This window comes from Pithys albifrons, chromosome 9, assembly GCF_047495875.1.
Source record: "Pithys albifrons albifrons isolate INPA30051 chromosome 9, PitAlb_v1, whole genome shotgun sequence".
NCBI classification, from domain to species: domain Eukaryota; kingdom Metazoa; phylum Chordata; class Aves; order Passeriformes; family Thamnophilidae; genus Pithys; species Pithys albifrons.
This window is the reverse complement of record NC_092466.1, coordinates 29,609,841-29,633,529: the sequence shown is the minus strand read 5'-3', so window position 1 is coordinate 29,633,529 and position 23,689 is coordinate 29,609,841. Positions and strand designations below refer to the sequence as shown.

The window sequence follows — 23,689 nt, the reverse complement described above, 5'->3', positions numbered from 1 at the left end:
AACCTCTTGCTAATTGCTCAGCTATGGAGCCAAGTAGAGTCCCTGAAAATATTTTAGACTGTGTATATTTATTTTCTATCCACAAATGTTAAGAAGATTAAACAAAAAAACAAACAAAAAAAAACCCAACTTGTAAACTGAATTATACTGGTGTGATAATTTTGGTACCTTCTATTCCCATTCTGTACAATTTCAAAACAATGAGCAATCATGTAATGGAAAATTAATTGGAATATTTCAACACTTTTAAAATGTTTTTACTGTTTTTATTGTTTCAGTATTAGGAATTTTATCATAATTGATATTTCCCATTTCTGTTGGGTGAGTTACATCTCTTTCTGGGGAAAAAAAAAAAAACAAACCAGAAATTTTCTTTCTTACTAGCTTGCTAATAATCACACCTGGGGTGAACTTGTTTCTATTATGCTTGTGAGTTATTTAGGAAATAGCACAGAAAGACGGACTACTCTTAGCTGCTTACTCAAGTCAGCAGCAGCTGAATTGCACAGACAAACCCTTTTCAGCTGTGCTGGGTGGAGGGCAAGCAAGCCATTTCTGTACCATGAACACCTGTGCTGCAGGTTTGCTGTCCTGTGGCTACATCAAGTGACTCCAGTTAGCTGCAGTGTCAGAAATTGTACATTCACCAACAAGTTTTAATAATGGGATAGTCCAAGAGAGATGTCTGGATTAAACCTGAAGCGAAGGTGAAAGCAGAAGGTGTCTTTTGGGTACAGAAGTATGAGATTTGCAGAGGAAGAAAGGAAAGTAAGCATAATAGGATGAGTGGATTATTTTGTTCGGCTGTTTGCTCTATGGATGCCTTAGACACTTCATGTTCTGCTGTTTCCAGCTTCTTGGTGTGTGCATCAGTTTAAATTTTCATAGTACTCATATCACCGCTTAGCCGTGTCATGTTGCATTGCCCTGTAGCACCAGGCATCAAAACTTAATAAAGGAACAAACACAACAATCGCTTTAAACTAATGTTGCCCCTCTTTCATTATTCAGCAAATTACATCATGGGCTGCTGACAAGGATGATCTTGGAACTAAATTTAAATGCATATTTACGTAAAAACTCTGTGTGTGCGTATGGAGGTTAGTAATTTCAATGTTCTTTTCCTGTACACTCAGTTCTCCTCTGGGGAGAAAAGAGCCCTCATTCAGTAAATGAATAAAAGGAAGAGGGGCAAAAGGCACAAACATGAATCCTTGAAGAAGTGCTTTATACACATAATATACATCTTTGATCTCCACTTTTAAGTTTTTCATCAACCTTCTGCTTAATATTGCCTTATTTCACAAATGCAACTTGTAATATTATTCTACCTTCATAAACAAAGTTAAAAAACTGGAGGTAAATAATCTTGGTGCAGTGGCTTGAGGATGAGTTAAATCAAGATTGTGCCATTGTTGTGTGGTGAAAGATTTACAGTTAGTTGGTGTTGTGATTCAGGAAACAGACAAGACAATCCTCATGGCTTTTCCTTTCTTCAAACAAACGCTGGGAGAACTAGTGTGAATGGTAGCATTGGCAAAATATTGAGCTTGCAAATGAGCACAGTAATGGACTAAACAGGCATGTTGATCGCTATGCAAAGTCATACTGATCATTCACTTGGCATGTGTGGATTTAGTACCAATTATTTATGAAACTTCATACTGTGATAATGAATGTTCTTTGATATGCTTTGGAAGCTAATGAAGTTCTTCTGCCAGGTGCTGACACCTTTACTTGTAATTATCCATTAGTTATCATGTGCATTGCCTCACTGATTTAAGGAGTAGTATATCTCTAAACATGGAAAAGAGGAACCGCCTTTGGCTGTCCAAAAAGTTGGATATATATATGACATAGGACAATCTGGATCAATGAAAGCAAGAAATAGATCTATTTTGATTCAAGAGAAGCCTTGCTGCCAGAGTTTATCAAAAAGAACTCCAGCAGAGGACACAAAAGCATTTAGAGGAGGTACAATGAATTTTGACTGTCTTTGAATCTATTTATCAAAGCCACAGCTGTTCCCATTTCAACACAGGTGGAACAATAATAAATATCGAACAAAGCAATTCAATCTGTATTCAGAGCATTTCAATACATGGAAAGTTAACTGCAAAAAGAAAGAAAGCTTAGAGAGTCAGATCTATTGACTCCTGCTACTTCTATTCCTTATTGGAAATGCATGGTGGATGGTGCACAAAGATCTGCAAGATATTTATATTATTGCGATTAACATAGAATAAGAAGCGCATTCAGTAATTCGACTGTGTTATTTAACTGAATCAATAACCTTTTATATCACAGGAACATAATTCATCTGTAAATCTCGTCACATTCTTTCATTTTAAGTGACTATCTTTACATGTCAATTTTCAGACTCAGTAGGGCCATACTATTTTCCTACCTGCCATTTATCCCTCTAGGATAAATGAATGGGCCCTGTATGATTAAAAATGGTCTCTTCTGTGGAGGATGGGCAGTGGGAAGACTCCAGTTTCAAGTGGTGAGCTCTGGCTGGCACAGGTACCTTTCCCTGGGAGCAGGCTAGTATGGCACCAGCAAGTCTGTCAGGCCTTGTTCATAACAGGATTTTTCTCTCATTGTCCCTGTAGTAGACCACTGGACAGAATTTCACCTCGCTCAGACAGGCTGCAGTTGAGGCTGGTGCCTTCCAGGCACTCAGCAGAGGCTGTTCTAATGAACCCTCCTTCAGAGGCTCTCGGGGTTTTCCATAATTCCTATTTCAATCAGAAGTCAAAGCAGGTCCTTGATGATGTAAGGGGAAAACAAATGAACTAAACCTGAATATACTGGGTCATTATAAAATGCAGTTAAACACCTAAAGGACATAATCACATCCTGGAGAAAAAAATGACTAATGCTATGTTCACTGCTGCTGTCTGAAAAAAATACACAAACAAAAAACCCACTCCCCCAAAACCCAAAAATACATCTCCCTCCCCCTGCCCCAAAACAACTTAATCAAAAAATTCAGTGTATATGTATTCTGGCCAGATTTAAAGTGCTCTGAGACCAATGGCAGAAACTTCATTTCCTTCAATACCTCCTCTGGCTTTTGGGTCAAGTCATCATGTCTAAATGAGTCTTTTATCTCCATGATTAGTGCCTTCAGCAGATGATAAAAATTCAGTATCTCTCTTTGGTCTTGAAATTTCCAAGGCTTATGGGGCTTGTGTGATTTCACCTGAGTATTCAGCAAACAGCCTAGCACATCACTGTTTGCTTTTGGTCATTTGATCTGTCCTTTGGGCAGCCGTTCAGGCGTTTTTCATTTCAGATATGCTCATCCACATTGCGCTGCAGCACTTCCTCAAAGCCGGTTCAGACCCTTAAAGCAAAGCAAAGCAGTGGATTTTAATTTTGAGTTGCAGCTGCTGTTGTCAAAGTTCAGTGCATTAAGCATGGATTTCATTTTCATTGCTCTCTCATAACACCAGGAACTACATTAACTACAAAACACATGTGCTTAAAGTAAGTAAAGTAATGGAGAAATATATTGTTCTCGTTATTTGAAATGTCACACAAGATCTTGGGTTCATTTCAGTAGCACAATGAAACCAATCTTCAGTTTCCACAAAGGCATAGTTAGAGAGGCTTAGGGTGAAAAATGAAATGTTCTTTTTCTTTTCCTGTTGCTTCACAGCAACACAGCAAACAACTGCCTCCCCATTGCAGTTATGAAGATTGCTGCCTTCTTCTAGTGGCCTTCAGTTTTGTGGGAGTTCTGGAAGGATGATTTGATGATCCCCCCTCTTTTACAGCCATACCCCCTCTATTTTGTATGATTTTTTATCCACCTGTTTTCTCAGCTCAGTTGCCATTACACTACACGACTGACCTACCAGTCATGAGAGAGTGGAAGGCTTATGAAAAGTTATTAAAAAGCTTTGCTGTTGAGTCATTAGGTGCAGAAAGGACTCCCTTGCTTTCCAAATTCCTTCTCAGAGAAGGGTTTAGGTGTGGTTGACTCCAATCTTAGCCTCAGACTGTGTCAATGTTTAAGATTTAAGGAATTAAAAAGATGTGATTAAATCACCTTGTGCTGCAGGTTTTAATAGTGGCAAAATAGAGACATTTATATAAAATAAATAATTTATTATGGTAAATTAACAAACAGGTGAACAGATGAAAGATATGAACCAGGATTAATTACTACCCAGTGTAAGAGCTAATATCTACTAGTAGGGTGTTATTTAACAAAGTAATATAGTGCACTGTAACAAAGGAATTATATTAAAACAATTGTATCAAAGCTGGCAAAAAAAACAATCATTAAGTGGAGATTGATATAACTCACCATACGAGACAGCAGGGTGATCCCTCTCCTCCCCTTATCCCCAACGGAGTAACTGTGAAGAGGTGTCTCTGCTTCACGGGAGAAACTCCACACTTCAAGGGAGTATGTGGAAGGATCTGCCATATGGAAGCTGGACTGGGCTTTTATAGTTAAATAGTGATGGACTGGTAGACACAGATATACAAGCCTGCAGACCAGCTTATTGTCAAATCCTGCTTCAAAAAGCTGGATGTGTATTCAAAGTCTGGTGAGCTAGGATGGTCTCAGTGTAATTTAACAGCAGGGCAGCATCCTGGGGCCAGCAGTCGACCCTCCATAATCTATGCATCATGGCTTGCATAGTATGTATGTCAGGGTAGGACTGTCCTGTCACACTGGCATATGAAACTATTACTTGAAAAAAATGGAAATGGGAAATGGAGAAAAGCCTATAGTGTGTGTGTATAAAGGCATGTGTATATGTAAATGATGGCTTGGCCATCAAACATATGTCACGGTACTGCTTCCTCAGCTATTACCTCAGAAAGAAAAGGTAGTGCTGCACACCCTTGTAGGCTGTGAGAACTAAAGGCGTGCAGGCTGTAATCTCAGTCTATGTCTTTCCTCACTTCCCACCTCCCAAAAATGCTTCTTTCCCTATTGATAACACCTTTTATCTTTCCTACTCTACTTTTAGAGGGGTTTTCTTACCCTTTTCATTCCCCGGCTGTGTTATTGAATAGGTGAGATGATACCCAAGACAGTCTAACAGCCTGGCTGGGAGAAAGGAGGAGGAAAGATTGGTGTTGCTATGGAACAATGCTAAGGTTACTTCAATCCCTTTAGTATCATTTTGGCTACAAAATCATTGCAGGAGAAAGTGCTTTTCAGAAGCTGCAATAGTCCTATTATTTATTGTATTTTTTTTTCCATCCTTGATTTTAGAATGTAAATTCTCTAGATAAGTACCTTACACATTACAAAGTAATATTGTAAACTCTGTTTTACATTCATTCTGTATATCTGATTGCTCTGTTCCACAGAGATATGCTCAGTACAGTCCTTTCTTTGGGCATATACTTTGACAAGTATCTACATATATCATTGTGTTTGTACCTTTATATATGTTTATTGTACTCAGACATTTTGTGCATGCCCATAAAAGAACCAGTGTAATTATGGAAAGCCAAGGTCTCAGCAACTCACTGTAGTCCTCTGTTACATGTTGCCCCTACTGTAAGTGTCTGTGAGGGTTCAAGTGAACAGCAAGTTGAAAAAAACAGGTTTATCTACGTGTAGGGTGAACATTTATCTGCCCCATGTTTTATAAGGGCACCCAGCACTGATTTTGTCCAAATTTTTCCAGCCTGATGCTCTTGGACAGTCATCTACAGTGTGTCAGTGAGACTTGTGCAATTACATATCCAAATCTTATAAGTGGTGGATTTCTTTGTTGAAAAAAAAAAGTTAAATCACTATTTGAACTACTGGCTGTGAATGATGAAATTGATATCATATTATCAAGCACAGATTTGTAACAAAATGATACTTCTTTTTATGGCTTGTTAGAGAGGAAGTGTTTGAAACCTCTCTTTATATTATCTTTTTATTCCTTTTTTTTTTTTTGGTGTCTGAAACTCTTCTGGACTGTATAACCAAAAAGCCCTTGAAGGCCATAACTGACTATAAATTCCCCTCAGCAATGGACTTCCCATGAGATGATTGCAAGAGTGTTTTCAGTAAATAAACTCATCACTCTTCACTAGCTTTTACATCCTTTTCTAGAAATGGAATTTTGGATGCTATCCTTCTAATCTGTTCCCAAGATTTGCTTTAATTCTGTCTGATACAATATGTATGCATCCCAAGGTCTGTCAGTGTAGAGAAATTCCTCACCTTCTACCAGCTATTACAAACAATCCTAAATGTAAACTGATTTAAGTGACTTGAAACTGTAGAGACGTGAGTAGAAACTTAGAAGTGCCCCATATTTACTCTGAACTGGTCTGGCTGAAATGCAGCTGAAAGCAATTAGAAAAAGCTACACAGGCTTAACTTCCTTCTTGCCTAGTTACAGGGCGCAGACAGACACATATGAAATATGAAGGATGTCTCTTTGCCAACTTATGAATAAGTTATTGGTTACTCATCTGAATGATTGGTTTAATGTGGTTTTGGATTAGCGTCTCATAACATGTAAGGTCAGTGCTGAAAATCTGATGCCCCAAAGTACTGATGTTCAGGTTTTCAGTACAGACCAAAGCAGAAGTTTATTGACTCTTCAGACACGAAATTTGGTACCTTGGGATTAGGATGTTTGTTTTATACTGACAGACTTTGGAAGCCTGAATTCTAAAATAAGGAGATGCCCAGAAAATTCCAGGGAATTAAACTATTCCAGAGTAGTGTTACTACAGAATTAATAGCAGAAAATCATATTTGTGGTATGATGCAATTGTCTCAACTATGGTCCCTCAGCATGAGACAGATGATGCATTGAGAGAGTTAGAAACTACATAATGCATGAGTTGAGAAAGAATAGGTTTTGCTTAAATGTGAGATTGAGAAAAACTGCACAAAATTTAAGAGAGAGGGAAACAGGCCAAAAATATTTTTAAGGCTCTACTTTTTAGATATTTCCTAATGACATTAATAACACAGGCACAAGTTAAAATGCTGTAATGTGAAGCCACTGTGCATTATGAAACCTTGCAAAAATGATAGTAATTCATCACTTCATGCTTCATGGCATTCCCCAGTTCAGACTGACATTTCACATCAATGATAGAAACTGTTGTGCTCTGCCTGAAATATCTGGCACACTGTACTCACAGATGAGGAAGGACTTTTGCTTCAGCTGCATACATAACATGAACCTCCAGAGTCAACTTGTGCCTATCAAGTAATTTTTACATTTTATAGGAAGATAATCCAGGCCATACAATGAAGTATAAGCACTGCTACTTTTTTTTCTCCCTCACATTTAGGTTCATCATTGTATTCTTGAATCTTTCCTTTCCACTGTGATAATTAGCATCACTAGTAACAAGTTGAATGTGCAGCTGTTGCCATAAATGGGTCACTATATTTCTACTAGAAAAATATGACAGACTTAAAAGCTGAGGGTGGAGAAACACTAAGCAAAACATCAGATGATTCCAAAGGCTTTTGCAGTGTTGGCCGTTCTTTCAAACACCATATGTTCAATATCATTTGTACCCACAAAAAAATCTGATAATTCAAAGCTGTCTCCAAGAGAGGTTTGCAGCACAGATGCTGTACTTTCCCTTGGTATTACTATGAAAATGTATATGTTTGAGGTTGAGTAGTAGCTCAAGATCTCAGCAAACTTTAGATAGTCTTTTTCCTTTCCCTTCTTTCTCTTTCCCTTTCCCAGTCAAGACTGAGATTTGTTCCCCCACTGCTTAACCTGTAGCAAAGGAAACATTAGATGGAGACCAAAAGGATGCATCTCTTTGACAAGGACAAATATAGTTCTGACCATATTGCCCATAAAACCTCAAAAACATCATGAGTTAATCATATAATTGTCATAAAATATTAATTTAGAGTCCACTGAGCCTATGCATTATCCCAGGAATAGTCAAGGGGGTTACTATTCATGTGTTTGAATTTTGGGACAGTCCTGAGCTATTATAGTTTATTTTTTATCTGGTAATCCAGTGCTGCAAAATGATGGCAAATAGGTAGTAACAACCTTGGTAGTACAATTTGTAAAAGCACATCTTCCAATAATAACGGTGTACATGCTTACATGAAGAAAGGAACTTTGGGGTGAAGGGAAAATGTCAGAAAGTTAATGAAAACTTTTTCAATTCAAGTAAAAAGACAATAATTCTAGACAAGGATGATAAATGGGTTTCCACAAAAATAAGTAAAGCTATCCCCCTCTTGCTCTTTCATCCCCTGAACTCTGCAAAACTGCATGTGGCACAGGAGGTTTATATGATAATATATGTGAGAAAAATCCTGACTGAGCAGTCTGCCCTGAGTGGAGCCATAAATGCTCAGTTGCTGTGTAGTCTGCCATAACAATTCAACATTTTTTCTTCACGGTTATGACTGTTCCTTTAGCAATGCAGTAATTCTTTATTCCATCATAAATGCAGTTTTGATAAGGCAGAATACTTAAAGTGGGCTCATATTTATTCTGTATCTTACAAGCTCTCTTGGAATCATTTCATTTATAGATTTTTCTCTTGTTTATGTATCCCAGAGCTTTCTTTATAGCACCATACTTATAAGAGATTTTTTCCTTGACCTATGCCGCTCATCCTAATCATCCAAATTGAACATTAATGTCAATGAATTTCCCACTGCCCATATGGCTCAAAATGCTGTAAAAATTAGAAGCATCTTTAACAACTGGGAAAATAGAAAACAGAAAACAAATATTTAGCCTGTGGTCACAGAGTGAATTACATGGAGTCTGGAATAAAACTCATTTTTTAAACCAGCAAGAAGACTTAATGAGGGTCTGTGTTGTGTAGACCATGGTGCTTCTGGCCTGGGCACTTCTGGCAGGGCACACTCTCCTCAGTGTTAAAGCCTCCTCTCTAATGCACAATCTGTGTGTTTGACCCAGTGTTTGATAACAAACATTGTAGCATCTCACATGCCCTTTCCATTTATATTATGATTAATGTTTGCAGAGCTGGTTACAGAATAGAAAAGCAGGGAGAGGTAGAATAGAGGCATATGTGTGTAGGTGAAAAGGAAAGAAAAGTAATAATGATTATGAAGTTATTATTTTAAGAAATTCATATATTTTATTTACATTTGTTATTGTTAGACTGTTATTTATTGTGTCACAGTTAATCATTACCAGCATACATATATACATATTTCAGTGCACAGAGCTGAAAGCTGGACTTGGGATATTACTATCTTCTCTTGTTTCCAGTCAGTAGAAAAAGAACACAAACGCTTTTCAATTATATATTTAATATTAGTTCTTAAATACTATAATTTATTAATAATTCTGAACCATAATAATAGTATTAAAATACTCAATAAAATGTTGAAACACAACACTGCAACATTTTGGAGTTGGACAATTACACTTGGTGTTTAGCATTCACGAAAGATATCTTTGTTTGGAATAGTGTCAGTAAAAACAATATAAAAGTAGTAGTCAAAAGGGCTAGTAGTCAGAATGCCAGTGCCCCTCTCTGTGCAGGATGCTGATTTAAGATCTGTCAATCCTGGGCTTCATGCATTAATTTTCTTACCAAAAATAGGCCATCTGGAAGAGGATGTTTAATCTCATTTTGAGATATTACCTTTGGGAAAGTAGAAAAGAAAAGGGGTGACCTACCTGAGTCAGATCTGATGATGACATGGAAGAAAATAATGGAGGGTGTCTTATTCAGGGCTTTCTCACAGGTGCATATTTTAAAAACCACCAGTAACAACAACAAAAAAAGAGAGGCAGACTGGTCCACAACAAGAGGGAGCAATGGAAGAGGAAATAGTATTGTGCTTTGAACTTGATTCCTACTATGGTCAGGGCTCATAAGAAGTATATCTTTGGTCATTAACTTTTATGAAGTGCTGATTTCCCTTTTGGCTTCCACCCGTCCATCAGCCCTGCAGCGAGGGCTGCCTTTCTGCACACAGCTGAGCCAAGTAATTGCTCAGTGGGATCCTCCAGTACAACATTTTCTCACTACCAACCTCTCACCATCTACCTAATAGCTCCGAGACAGCCACGCTCTGTCTGACTGAATGGCTACTAATGACCCAACTGTTCTTAGGAAGACATAGCAGGTTTTTCTGCCAAGACTTAAAATGTTTCTGTTATGTTTAGCACTCACTGGGTATATGATGCAGTGCAAAGCCAGCACAAAGCAGCCGGGTGTTCTCAAAGCCATCTTTCTTTGCCCTCCTTGTCTTTGTAGCTTCTTTACTCGCTATAAATTAACTGAAGTGTATGTACAATCTTTTTATGTCAAACAGGACATGCAAGGGAGTATCCAAGGAAAGCAGACATTCCTAGAAAGAAAGTCTGGTATTGTTCAAAGGACCTGCATACCCTTAAATGACTCTTAGAAAGTCACCAGATCTTTTATTGTCTTTGTTTTTGCCACATCAGGAGGTTTAAAATTGTACTTGTATGGCAATCACTATGACAATGGGTAGAAACAGAATGGGAGTTGAAAATAAGGGAGCCATCCTTAATGACTAGAGTGCACAGAAGTGTTTCTAATATTCAGCAATTTAAAATGGAACTTTGAACAATTTTCTCTCAGAAAAGCAGTCAGTAGTTTTTCACCAAACATTGTGAAGAAACAGAGATTAAAAAATAGGTTGAGCAAATATACAGATAGCTTTATAAAACAATATCTTTGCTTAAGTGTCTGCCCTAGGAAAAACTAGGAAAAAAAAAAAGGATATGTTTTCATACTGTGGAAAGAAAATGAAACCCAGGGAAGATATTTAGTTTTTAAAGATTTAAATAAATGTCATCCCTCACACATTTTTCTCTTAAAAATAAAACTGAAAACCACTTTAATTAGGTATTCTTTTTCATTTTCTCCTTAAAAGTAAAGTATCCTTTTTAGACAGAACTATTTTTGCATTTTCAGTGCTAAATTGGCTTCTGTAGCCTAAATTCTATATCTCTGCACTAAAAATCAGAATTTGTTTTGGGGTTTATGAATTCAAGTAATAAGTAGAGAAAAAAAATGTCGTGCAGTAAGACTTAAGTAAACAAAAATCTTTTCCCAGTGATACATTATATGGAGCCTTCTGCAATACTAAAACATAATATGAGCCAATTTATACTCATTCTGCACCATTTGAGTGTGTCATTTCTGTGTCACTTCATTTCTAGATGTCGGTGTACATGACCAGCACATCATTCTCCCTTTTCTCCTTTGACACTGCCATGCCTCTGGATCTGTGTTTGCACATAGGAATGCAATGTATGAAATGCACCAGTAAAGATGCCTCTTTCTGAGAATATATTTCTGTAGGCTATATCAAGCTGGTTCTTAAGAAGGAAGTAATTCATCTCATGCTTCTACTGAAGACCTCAAACATGCTGGCCCTATTTGGAAAGGGGGGTTCTTCTGTCACCCTCTCACCAGGAAACTCAGCATCTTGGGTTTTTTCTCTTTCCAACATTGTTCTCACATGAAGGATAAACTTCCCAAACATTCACTGTCAAAGAGCAGCAACCACAAAAGTCCTTGTCTGTGAAACCTGACAATAGATTGTTTGAACAGAGAAGGAAGTCAGTGATGCTAATAATCCTCCTGCAGCACAGAGAAGTTGATATTTTAATAAACATTGCCTTTTAATGTGAACTTTTCCCTCTCCTATGTTAGGGGGATTGTTTAAATATAATGAGGAAAAAATTGAATTCCCATGTCTCAAAAAATAAACTAATTTTCCCTCTTGGGTCATCAGAGCTGAAAATAAACTAAGCTGGCTGCCTCTGGGGATTTATTGAACTTCAAGTGCCCATGACTCATTCCTTGATTACAAAAAGCAGAATAACTTTCAAATTTACTACATGAGAGACCAAACCAAGGTTCTCAATGCTGTTGCTTGGCTGGAGAGAGGAGGAATGGAAAGGTCTTACCAACTCTAGTACAAAATGTGGCTTTTATTTTATTTCCTTAGCGTTCAGTGCCCACTGGAGTCAATGCAAAAAGGTTTTCAAAAAAATCATATCTGATTTAGAGAGGAAGATTTAAAAGTAGCTGTGCATGCACTTCACAAGAGTCATTATCAAGAAAGCAAATGAACTCTGTGTGCTGAGTGCAGCGGAGGCAGAAACAAAGTTGCTGTTAAGAGGTGCTGTTTGGAATATATATGGAAAGACCAGAATGTTCAACAAGACTCTTTGATGCTGATTGTGTTGAGGATGGAAGAGAAAGATCATTGGTGCAAGGAGATCACAGATGGAATAATATGTTGGGAACATTTCCAAATGCAATGGCAAGAAGTTCTTAGAAACAAGGAGCTCTCCAAGTGTCACCCCCTGCTCTACCCTCACTGAGCCAGCCACTAAAGAGTTAATGCTGCTTCTCCACTTCCAGGTGGGAAATTAGTATAAGAGGTGGCAGCTGTGTCTGGGGGTAGAGTCTTTTTAACCACCTCCAGGCAGCAGTTTCCCTGTGTGAAATGCAAATGGTGCCTTGGTAAACTGATTTGCGCTTGTCTTGTCTCCTCTCGTCTCTTCTTCCTTAGGGGTCACACAAATTTTTTTTTTTTATTTGTTACAGTCAGTAAAAGCTGAATCTTCTCTTCTGACTAAGGGCTTGTTGTGAGGATGGTCTTCAGCTGCTTTGAAGCTGCAGATGAAATCTGTAAGTACCTTATAACTCTTCATAACTCCACAAATCATAGATGGGGCACTGGAATGCCTCATTTACAGTGAAGATACTGGAAATGCAGGGCAAATCCACAAGAGTGTGGGAGAGGGCTGCAGTTTGAAAAGAGGACAAATCAGAGAATAAGAATAATGTACTTGAATGTGAGGCAGCCCATATTCCTCAACTTGTGGAGATGTCTGATGGCCAAGGTCTGAACCTCTTCTTGTAAGTATATCTGTAGCTGCTTACACAGGAGATGTCCTTGCACAAATTTCTATCAGTTAGGCAGCTAAGTCTAAAAATCAATACACCAGTAAAAAGGATAATGCAGATTAAGGCTGCTTTCTTCCAGTCCTTGTTGAACCAGTCTTTCTTCATCCATTGCAACAGGAGGTATCTTACTGAGAAAGTGGAGAGAGCCAAGTGAAAAAAACTTGACAATATCAGACTTGAAGGGAAAAAACGGGCTTATATTTTATACACTTCTTATGCATTTTTGCCTTTCTGGGAGAATTCTGAGGATTGATTATTCAATAATCAGCTCTTAAGGGAATTAGTAAGCAATTATTAGCATGATGACCATCTGTTTCTGTATTTTCTACCTGCATGCCCCAGTGCCAACCTTTGCTGTGATGTTCTACAATCCACCACACTGAGCTCAGGGGTCTTGGGCCCCAGAGGAGCTGAGTTGGGCCAGTGAGGGAAATGCTGTGTCATGTCCCTGGCCTGGTCAGGTGTGGGAGCTCCTGGGTGGCTGTAGATCAATAACTTGCTTAGGAGCACAGGTGAAACATGTTAATTTAGAACAAGTTTAAGTAACTCTTTTGCTGTATAGTGACAGCTGTAAAGTGATCTGGTTTTCCTATGAAGTCCTGGATGTTTTCCAAGAAAATAGAGAGGGCAAATGGAACATTTATGGAGTAAGAAGAGATGTAAGTGATAATTGTCCAAGTGTGTTTTCTACCTCCTGTGCTTGATGGGTGGAGCAAAAATGTGCTCCCTGCTTCTTCTGCTAAAGATAATATAGAGGAATGGGAAAGGAGACAGGAACAGGGAGCCTGACCTTCTGTCTGGTGAAGGTGGTAGTATCCATGCTTGTGGATATCATCCATAAACGACTGTCTAAGGAAGATGGGAAGGACTAAAAGAAAAAAGGAAGAGATTCTAGAACTGAAGCCTCTTCTTTCTCACTCCAGCCCAGTTACTGAGTCCACTGAAAATCTTTTAACTCTACCACCTCTCTTGTCTTTTTATTTTGGAAACCTCATCTCTAATAGACAACATGATATCCTTCTCTAGTTGTGGACCAGTGGGATCATCTGAAGTCAGATCTCTCACACATGCCCATCTGCATTGAGCCCAGCATGTCTGGGTAAAGAATATTCCCGAAAAACTCTTCTGAAAATGTTAAGAGTTGTCTACTAAAGCTGTGAATACTTTCATTTCCAGCTTAGATAAGATCTGTAGAATCTGCTTCAGAAGGTACTATGCATCTAGTGGTAGCAAGAAGTCACAATTTCTGCAGAATTTCGGAGTAAAATGAAAAGTAGTCAACAAGAAAAGTAGACTGAAGAAATAATTAAATGAAATTAAGATTCAGATCTAGCTTTTTCCACACTTATTTCAAAGTCTGTTGTCATAGCTACTGCAGTGTAAGCTGGCTCTGTTTGTTCACTTTCTCTTTAAAGCCATGTTCACCTTTTTAAGAAAATTGAAATAACTGAGCAAATATCTGGAGAGAAAAAAATCAAAATTGTCCTTTTTGCAGCCATTAATTTATCATGAGTTATTATTTGGATCAGGGATATTCATCCTTTATCAGCTAGGAGCTCTTTATTCCTCATGCCCATAAAACCAGAAAATAATTAGATGCATATTAAAGTACATTGTAGTGCAAAACAGCTGCAAACTTCAAAAGGGTCAAAATTCAGTATGGCTTTATTCCCTCAGTCTTAGTTGTTAATATAAGTTATCTAAACACATTATGACTTCAAACTTTTGTCTTCTAAGAGCAAAATAACATTTCTATTTCTGGACTCAAGAGGTACCCAAGGTTTAGACATGTCTGCAAACATTGACCTTTTAAATTTGGCTTTGAGTTACCAAAAATATGTGGAATTACTTTGCTCTTTGTTTATACTGCTCATTTTATAATCTCAATATTTTACTCTAGAACTAGTTTTTATATCACATTATTGGAATATCTTTAGAAGACATTTAAGATGAAATATTTTGCTTAGGTAACAATGTAATTGGACTGGAACTGGAAGGTGGAAGTTAATGATGATTTTATTGCAGGTCAAGTATAATTATGTCATCTGTCAAAATCAGTGTATGTGTCTGGCCTGTGAGCTCTCTGCTATATCACTTGTCTTGAGTGAGTTTCTTCACAGCTTAGTGCCCTTTGCCCCTTAGCTGAGCTCTGTCCTGGTTTACCTCATTTGGGGAATTCCCTCTGGTAAGGAATTGTTTTTTATCCACAATATGTCAAATAATAGGCACTGGCAAAGATTTTATCTGTAATTCCTGTAATGATCTGACAGATGGGTGTCTTATCTCAGGAAAAGACCAAAGCAGGACTGTCTTACTGTGCAGATAGGAAATATCTCTAAAACCCATGTGTCACCCACAAGTTGATAACATGCCTTGTTTCTGCTTTGCCTGATGGCAGCAACTTTTTCCCTGTCCAGTATTTTTGTACTATAATGTGGATACTTTGAATCATAATTTTGCCAGATTTTTGAATATTTCTAAATCTATAATTTCATACATATTGTTTCCAAAAGTCTGCAGTGCTCAGAGAGGTTTTTATTCTCTAAAACTGAGTGAGAAATGAGAAGAAATGAACTGAGGTGTTAATCAGCTGCAAGATAGTTTTCTAGAACTTTCTACAGGGTAATTCTCTGACAGAGGCAAAGCAATGGTTGTACAAAATGCTTGAGCACGCAGATCATTCTGAACATATGAGAAATCATATGCAGAAACTGAAACCTGCACCATGTTTAGTTTTATGCTGTCTTTCAACAGTTATTTTAAGTTGTTTGTTGTCCATAGGCTTCCTTGCTGGCTTGGAGATATGTATATACTTCACTGAATCTGGACCTAATTAAGCAAATTCAATCTGGTTTTGCCCCTGGCTTTTTTGGCTGATAGAGATGAAGTAACTCATGGGGACTACATCTTCCCAATTTTTACTCAGTTCTGAAAAATGAGATAATTAACTGTGTTTTCTTGAGTACTCTTTCAAAGCACTTAGAAGGGTTCTTTACACATTCTACAAAGAAATAAATTAATGTAGCATTTTACACACGGCAATAATTACACGCTATATATTGCCAGTTACGAAATAATGAAATAAATGTCTGCAAGTGAAAGTTCTTTGATTTTGCTCTGTTATAATGTTCTCCTGTTCTGGCATTTGGTGCTAAAGCACAATCCAAGAAACCCTCTGTTGGTTCTCTGCCTAGGCTACACTGCTCCTGGGCTTTTTTGTCTAGTATGGTCTCTGGATGAAGTTGAATATGACCTGTTGTACAATATTTTAAGTTGAAATGAAGGAAGATTCCTGTGGCAACAGGAATAAGCCTGGGTGAGTGTGTGAGTTTTGGTGTAAGAGTTGGTTGCTAAAATGCTCAGTGACCAAGGTTAAAGAGAGTTGTGTGCTGTGATGGGGCTGGGACATAGCAATATGCAAATGTATGTAAGTAAGCATGTAAATATCCCCTTATGTCAAAGCAAAATTTTGCAGCAAAATCAGTTTGGTTTTTTACCCCAAACAAACACTTTGTGACACTAATTGAGACATATTGTGATGTAAAAGCTAAAAATGCTTAATGTACACCTACTCTTTTCCCCTTCTAGACATTTTTTATGTCTAGCATAGCATAGGTGGAATGGTTTCTCATCTGTCTGCTTGAGGTGTGCGCAGGGAGATGGATTTAGCAGTTCATATCCCCTCCACCCTCCAAATTAAGCAACATCTCTTTAGTATTTAAAGAGCTGTATCAGCTTTTTCTGGGCTCCTCTGGTCTGGCTGGAAGGCTTTCATGGCAGACTCAGCTCTAATGTGACTGAGAGGCCATGCTGTGCTCTCAGGAGGATGGAGTTAATGGAAATCCAGCCAACCCAGAGAGTACCTTGATGTAAACCATTCTTATAGCACAAAATGCTTTCACATCACCTGCACACAGAGCTGTGGAACTCTATATGCTTGACTAGTGCAGGATGACACTGGGAAAGAGACAACAGTGCACCAGGGTCCCCCAAGGCACAATACAAACAGCCTCCTCTGTTTCTGCAAACAAGCAGGTCCAAGCCACAGTCAGCAATAGCAGTGAATTTTAAGTGTCTTAATTTAGCATGTCATACTAACTTACACTTCACAAAAACTGTAATTTTACTGAAAAAGCTTTGAAGTGAACTGTAATGAGGAATTTTGCCTGTCAGCTGTCTTTGTGTTGCTACGAAGCTAATACTTCCAGATCATAAAACACTACTAGGTACCTGATCAGATATATGGAAATACAATTTTGGCTCAGTCTTCTTTTTTTTCCTCTAAGGAGTCAGCGCTCTTCATTGCTGCTCCAAAAAGGCTCCTAGGAGCACCTATTCCAGCACTCCTGGGTGATGGACTGGTCCATGAGGAGAAGAAATCCCTCATGAGAGTAAAGATCTTAATGGTGATATGATACCAGGAAAATTTCTACTATCTTACCTTTGCTCTCCTACAAAATGTCATGGCCAGAGAAAGCTTGGGCTGTAGCATTTTGGCCAGTATTTCCTCAGACTTTCCATTAAGCAAAATACAGTCATAAGAGCAGCTTCTGTGTTCTGTCTGATTTAGTAACAGATCCCTTGGCTTTATGAGAATGGATGAGTAATCTGGACTAGATTTGGAAAGTGCAAGAAAAAAATCTCTTTTAGTAACTGAATTGGAAAAAACATGCTCCATTTGAAGTCTTAGACAACTCCTGGAGTCTTGGCAAAGACACTTTAGGCAGTTGAACTGTATTTTTCAAGTCATACTTCTACATATTGAAGATTTAATGTTTTATCTGATCATTTAATTGCTTTAAAAAACAATCAATCTCTCTGTTGATTTTCTTGAATCATTCATAAGGGAAAGTTCTCAGTTGTCCCAAGTGGGGGGGGGGGGAGGAGAAGGCTCCTAAAATAACTCTATAAAGTAGCAAGAAGGACCAAAGAGATTTGGAGCTCTTTTGTAAAGATCCCATTAAAGCTAGAGAAACCCTGGATTTAGCAAATTGCCAGCAAGGAGTTCCAGGGCCAGTGTGACAGCAGTATGTTGTACAGGGACAAGTCATCTGCTAGAAAACATCCCTGAGGCTACCAGGGGTAAATTTGTCCTAGTTATTACTTTTGTTTCATGATTATAACAAGGCTTTTCTATCATATATTTCATCCATTGTTTGTAATTTAGTTTTCTTATAATGTGCTTTGGTTTTCTGTTTGGTTTTTTCCCTGAAATATCTTCAGGACTTACAATCAAATATTTTGGTTTTTGAACACAGTAACTTCTGCTGATGTTACTGTTACTGCAGAAGTGTAAAACAATTGTTCAGGATTGTTGTTCATGTCTCTATTTCATTTGCACGTGTAAACATGGGGTTTTTTACTTTTTATCTTTTAACTACAGCAATAGAGCTTCACCTGTAACTTTGCAAATACCATCTGTGAAACACAAACTCATCTCTCTGCATCCCCAAACTGGTTTCTCTCCAGGAACTCACATTTGAAGATGCCCAAGGGTGGTGATGCAGACAATCTAATAAACCATCTCAACGACATAAAGTCAATATCACATTACTCAGGTGTGTGTTAGTTCCTGTACAGGTATATTGCTTCTTTAAGAGATATAAAGGTTTAACTGCCTGGTCACTCTCTAGGTATGTAGTGAGCAGCACAAATGAGACTGAAGCCTTTAGGAAGGTTGTAATAAAAGTCAGCTTAGATTCATCCTATCCTCTGTTGTTTTGGATACCTGCCAGTAATAGAAATTAAAATAGTGTGGTAGGAGAAGGAAAAAGAGACTGTGGCATTCATGTAAAAAAGGCAAAGAAATGCAGCCTGGGGACTTTAAACCAAAAGCACTGCAGAGAACAGAGCTATGCAGAACTTTCCCATCCTGAGGCAGGTGAATAGGCTCTGAAAGAAATCTGCTTAGTTTCTAAAATTTATTGGAAGGGAGAGATGGGATAGATACGGAACATGGGTACTTTGTGGAGGTCTCAAGTGAACAGACAGGAGCAATTCAGATAGGTGGTTGATTACTTGAGCTTATTTTTTTTCCCAAACAATAATAGCTTCATAGAAAACAAACTTTACTAAAGAAGCAGTCGAGGAATATGCAAGAAAACCTGTAGGTATATAGCCATAAAACTGTCTTTTGCAGGTAGAATTAGTATACTGAGGGATGGTATTTTAGTGGACAATTTAACAGCAAAAATTGAAGAAAGTATGTGGAAAAAACAGTAGATATAAATAAGTCCTCCTAAGAACCAGTCTGGACACAAATGGTAATCCCAAAGTACAACAAAGAACCACATGTATGCATCAGCAGAAGACCTTGAGCTGCACAAAAATTCCAGGAAAAGCCCTTCACAGTAGGTGTGACCTGGGGCACAGGCAGTGGGAGGAGTGACCTGTCAATGGGAAACCAGCTGAACTTCAGTGCCCACCACTCCTTCTGGGCAGCAGGAAAAGCAGGGCATGTGGTTCAGCCCAGCTCAAGCAGCTGTGGAGGAAGAGTTGGGTTTGACTATAGAGGAAAATGGGAAAGAAATATTCTCTAGCTGATCTATAAAGTTCTCAGCTAATATGAAAGCAAAACTAAACTGTATGACAGATGAAATACAGAGAAGTTTCAGCTTGTAGCACAAATATCTCTTTGATATGTGGTAGAGAAGCTGTTTCCTCTGCATAGCAGGGAACATCACTGATAGGCACAAGAGAAAATGTTGCCAGCTGCATCCTGTGTGACAGAGGCATCACAAAAAAGGAAGGAGGGGGTGGGAGGGAGTTGTTTTGCTAGCTGTGTGCTTAGAGTAGTCTACTTGGCCATTGCAAAAGCTTCAAGCACAAAACTGATTCTCATTAAGAGTAATGCCCAAAGTGAAGGAGGATAATGAAATGAAGGAATTTTTTTGAGGTAATGTGTGGCCATTTAAAAAAAAGACACAGGCATGTGAAAATCATCAAAAGAAAGATACTGAAATAACACAATTTATCCAAAAAGATGGAAATTCTTTTGTGCTGGTTTTGTGTGGGACAAAGATTTTCCTTCACAGTAGCTAGTACAAAGCTGTGTTTTGAATTTATGCTGCAAACCATGTAGATAATACAGAGATGTTTTCATTAATGCTGAGAAGCTTTTACAGAGGGCCAAAGATTTTTCTTCTCCTTCCCCCTCCCCACCAGTGAGGAGGCTGAGGGTACACAAGGAGTTGGGAGGGGGCACAGCCAGGACAGCTGATCCCAGTATATAAAGCTGGAGGAAGAAAGAAGGGGAGGATGTTTGGAGTGATGGCATTTGTCTTTCCAAGTAACCATTGCCCATGGTGGAGCCCTGGTTTCCTGGGGATGGCTGAACCCCTGCCTGTTCATGGGAAGTGGGGAATGAATTCCTTGGTTTGCTTTGCTTGCATGTGGAGTTTTTGTTTTCCCTGTTAAACTGTTTATTTCAACCCACGAGTTTTCTCACTTTTACCCTTCTGATTCTCTTCCTCATCCCACCCAGGAGTGAGTGAATGAGTGGCTGGCTGGTGCTTAATTGCTGCCTCGGGTTAAAGCATGACATCTATACAAAAGGATAAAAATATGTGAGTTCATTCCAGGCTTGTTTAGACAACTGGGAGTCTACTATTTCTTTTGGTTAAGTTGGGCAAGAAAGGAAGAGAATTTTTGCTTTCAAAACTCAGTTTGGTAGACAACATTTCTGGGGAACATCTGCTGTTTGTTCAGCACAAGAGAAATTCCAGAGCTGATATCGTGTAGTTTTTTTAATATGGCAGGATCTGAAAAATCACAACATAAAACTACTTGCATGGCTACAAATGAATTAGAAGCAACAGTTTTTTCTATTTCTTTCTGGCCTTGAGAAATCAGGCTAGGAATGATTAGACATCACTGATGTTATTCTAGATAAATAGAAGTCATAGCACTTTCTGTAACATGCTGGGGACAAGGATGCGAGTGTGTCTTTAAGGAGTAACTGGGCCATAGAGAAGACTTTCTGAAGTTAACTATATTTGGAAAACAGCATACTACAAATCAGTGCATCAGATGTAGTAGCTGGAGGAGTATTGTTGCCCAAAGTTCTCAGGTGGGATTTGGCTCATGAGTGCAGATGTCAGCTCTGCTGTCCTTAGCTCTTGTCACTGGATGTAAGAGATGTGTTGAGGTGCTGCAGTGGGAGTGAGTATTGTGTGGTTAAAATGTATCACAAAATACAAAAATTGTTCTCAGCATAGCAGCAGCTTCTACATTGCTGGGATTCCTGTGTTTGATCTTGATGCCACAAAGGTGAAGCCTAAGGTGCAATATTGTCATGGAAAGAACTTCCAGTAGCCAATCAGTTCCTGCACTGTTTCAGAGACTGAAATAAAACCAACAAGAACAAAAGATAAAATGTGGAAGACTCAAAGGAACAGTGAATGAGATACAATAACTCTTCTGTATAAAGATGTTATCAGAAATAGCAAAAAGAAATGGGTGAATATTTATATAATTGTACTGAAAGCAAGATTTCCTGTAATGAGTTCAGGCCAAGGTAATACTCACCTGATGCAGTGCCATTTTAATTGTGTCTGGTGGATCTGCATGTGCTCCTGAGAAATTTCAGAGGTTTTCAGTTCATCCCTCTATAGGTTAGCAGAAAAATAACCCCAAGGCTAAGTAAAGCAAGTGAACAAGTTTAGAGGAAAAGTTCAAAGCGTTTTTTGGTTTTGCAGAGCATTCAAACCTCACCTGCATGGTCAAAGTTTCCTCTTGAGCATAATGCTGAAATCAATAATATCTGCAAGCATCTCTCCTGATTCCCAGCATTACCAGCCATGGTAAAATGAAAGATGGTTGTATGGAGGAAGGCAATAAAGATAATAAAATGTCGTAGCTCTGAAACCTCTGAAAAGAAATTTCATAGCCAGGCCAGAAAACTAATGTAGCTGGAGTTCAGCAGCAAAGCAGTTGAGATCATGTGATGTTAGGGAATACACATCTATCTAAGTGACATGTCAGACAGCTGAGGATTGTTCCTATTAGTGCAGTCACACTTGATGATGAAAATACTGGCCTAAGGAGTTGAAGCAGCCAGTCAAGAGAGCACTTGCTGGGATCCTGAGAAACCATTAACAACCACCTACTGTGCAGAGAGAGGACACTGCAATTACAGCTGCCACCACACAATCCTTGGATGCCACTGATGGCCATGTGCCCAGGCCTGAGCTGCAATGCTCCCTGCACAGTCCTGCTCAGAGTGAAAGCCTTCTGATACTTCTGCATAGGATTAATATGCAGCTTCATTAGTAATGACATCTCCTACCTGCCTGTGTGACATAAGTGGATATACTGTACTTATGCCTGCTGTGGTAACTTCAAATTAATGTAATCAGGTCCTTGCTTTTCTGATCCAGCTTTACATCAGCTTTATTATGTTCAGCCCTCTGAATCAGCTCACTAACTCTGCTTCAGAATCCTTAGAGTTCTCACCCCCCCCCCCTTTTTTTTTTTTAAATACCTAATCCTCACTTAAAGACAGCAATGGTGGATTCCATGGGAAGAATGCAATTCATGGTTCAGGGAATGACTAAAACATCTGTACTCCATTGCCAGCAGGAATTGTGCATTGAGTGTCCTTCCCAGTCACTAGTAAAGTCTGGAAAGCATTTCTGAATGCTTTCAAGGCAGTAAAAATTTGCAGGGCAAATTTGGTAAAATGGGAAGAAAATTGAAATAATGATGAAGAGAGCATAGCAATCAGAATAGTGAACATGCCACTATTGGAAAGAGTAAGAAAATACAATATTTTTTAAAAGGATAAGACATTTTTTTCAAAAGGAGGTTGCATATATCAATGTTTGCCTCATGTTTTCGGGGACAAGTAATTGGTTTTTAGGTAGTCACGGCCAGGAAAGCAAATACTGTCACTAGGGATAGCTTTAAGAAGTAAGGGGTGAAGAGTAGATAAAAATCTTGAATTATGAAAATTTAGAATTTTTTAAGATCTTAGGGATTCAGCTAATAGGCTTTTTAATATTTGTTCATAACCTTACAGATAAAATCAAAATTTAATTCTGTGGTATGGGCAAATTTAATTTGAAAGATTCTCCTCCTTCTCTCCTGTAGGCTTTCATTTACATGTACTGAAATCAACTCCCCTGCCCCATAAATAAGCAAGTAAATAAAGAGGTTTTCCACATGAGCAGAGAGGGGTGTTGCCAGAAGTAGCTGTGCAAAGGGGAATGGAGGCTTTAGAGACAAGAGCCTTCTTCTCTGAGGCTGGCTGCAGGGAGAGAAGGACTTCTGAGGGCCTCTTTGCTTGTGTTTGTCAGCTCAAGCTGAGAGGCTCAAAATCAAAGTTGAAAGGAGAGTGGAACTGTTGAGAAGTTAGTGATGAAGTGGCTTACATGGCTGAGAGGGGCAGCTGGACCCAGATGAGGGAGATCAGCCCCCAGCTGTTGAAGCATGTTTGACCTGTAGACTTAGGGTTCTCTCTACATTATGATCAATCACTTCCATTTCTGCTTATGAGCCAAACTGCTGTGAAATGTCAGACTCGGACTGTCTTTTTCCTTGCCTGGGCTTTGAAGGGAGCCATCGTCACCTACTGAAATACCTCTGAACAGAGAAGTCCCTATTTTCAAGCTAGTGCCTAATTTCTGTACTTTGTAGTCTAAAGATGTGGGTGATTTGGGCATGGAAGTGGAAGAATCCATAGTACACACAGGAATAGATTGCACTTCTGACTGTGAGTAAGTGTTACAGGTTGATCTGGTTTTTTTCCCTGTACCTAATGTACTTATTTCAT

The 23,689-nt window shown here is 38.6% G+C and overlaps 1 long non-coding RNA gene across 1 annotated transcript in view; it reads left to right on the top strand.

The window, feature by feature from the left end:
* The window catches only part of LOC139675793 (uncharacterized), a 50,834-nt gene that overhangs the window by 6,447 nt on the left and 20,698 nt on the right, over nt 1-23,689 (top strand). Inside the window, exon 2 of the long non-coding RNA XR_011698544.1 lies at nt 12,556-12,639. This is a non-coding gene — a long non-coding RNA (uncharacterized lncRNA). The remainder of the gene's footprint in view (nt 1-12,555; nt 12,640-23,689) is intronic.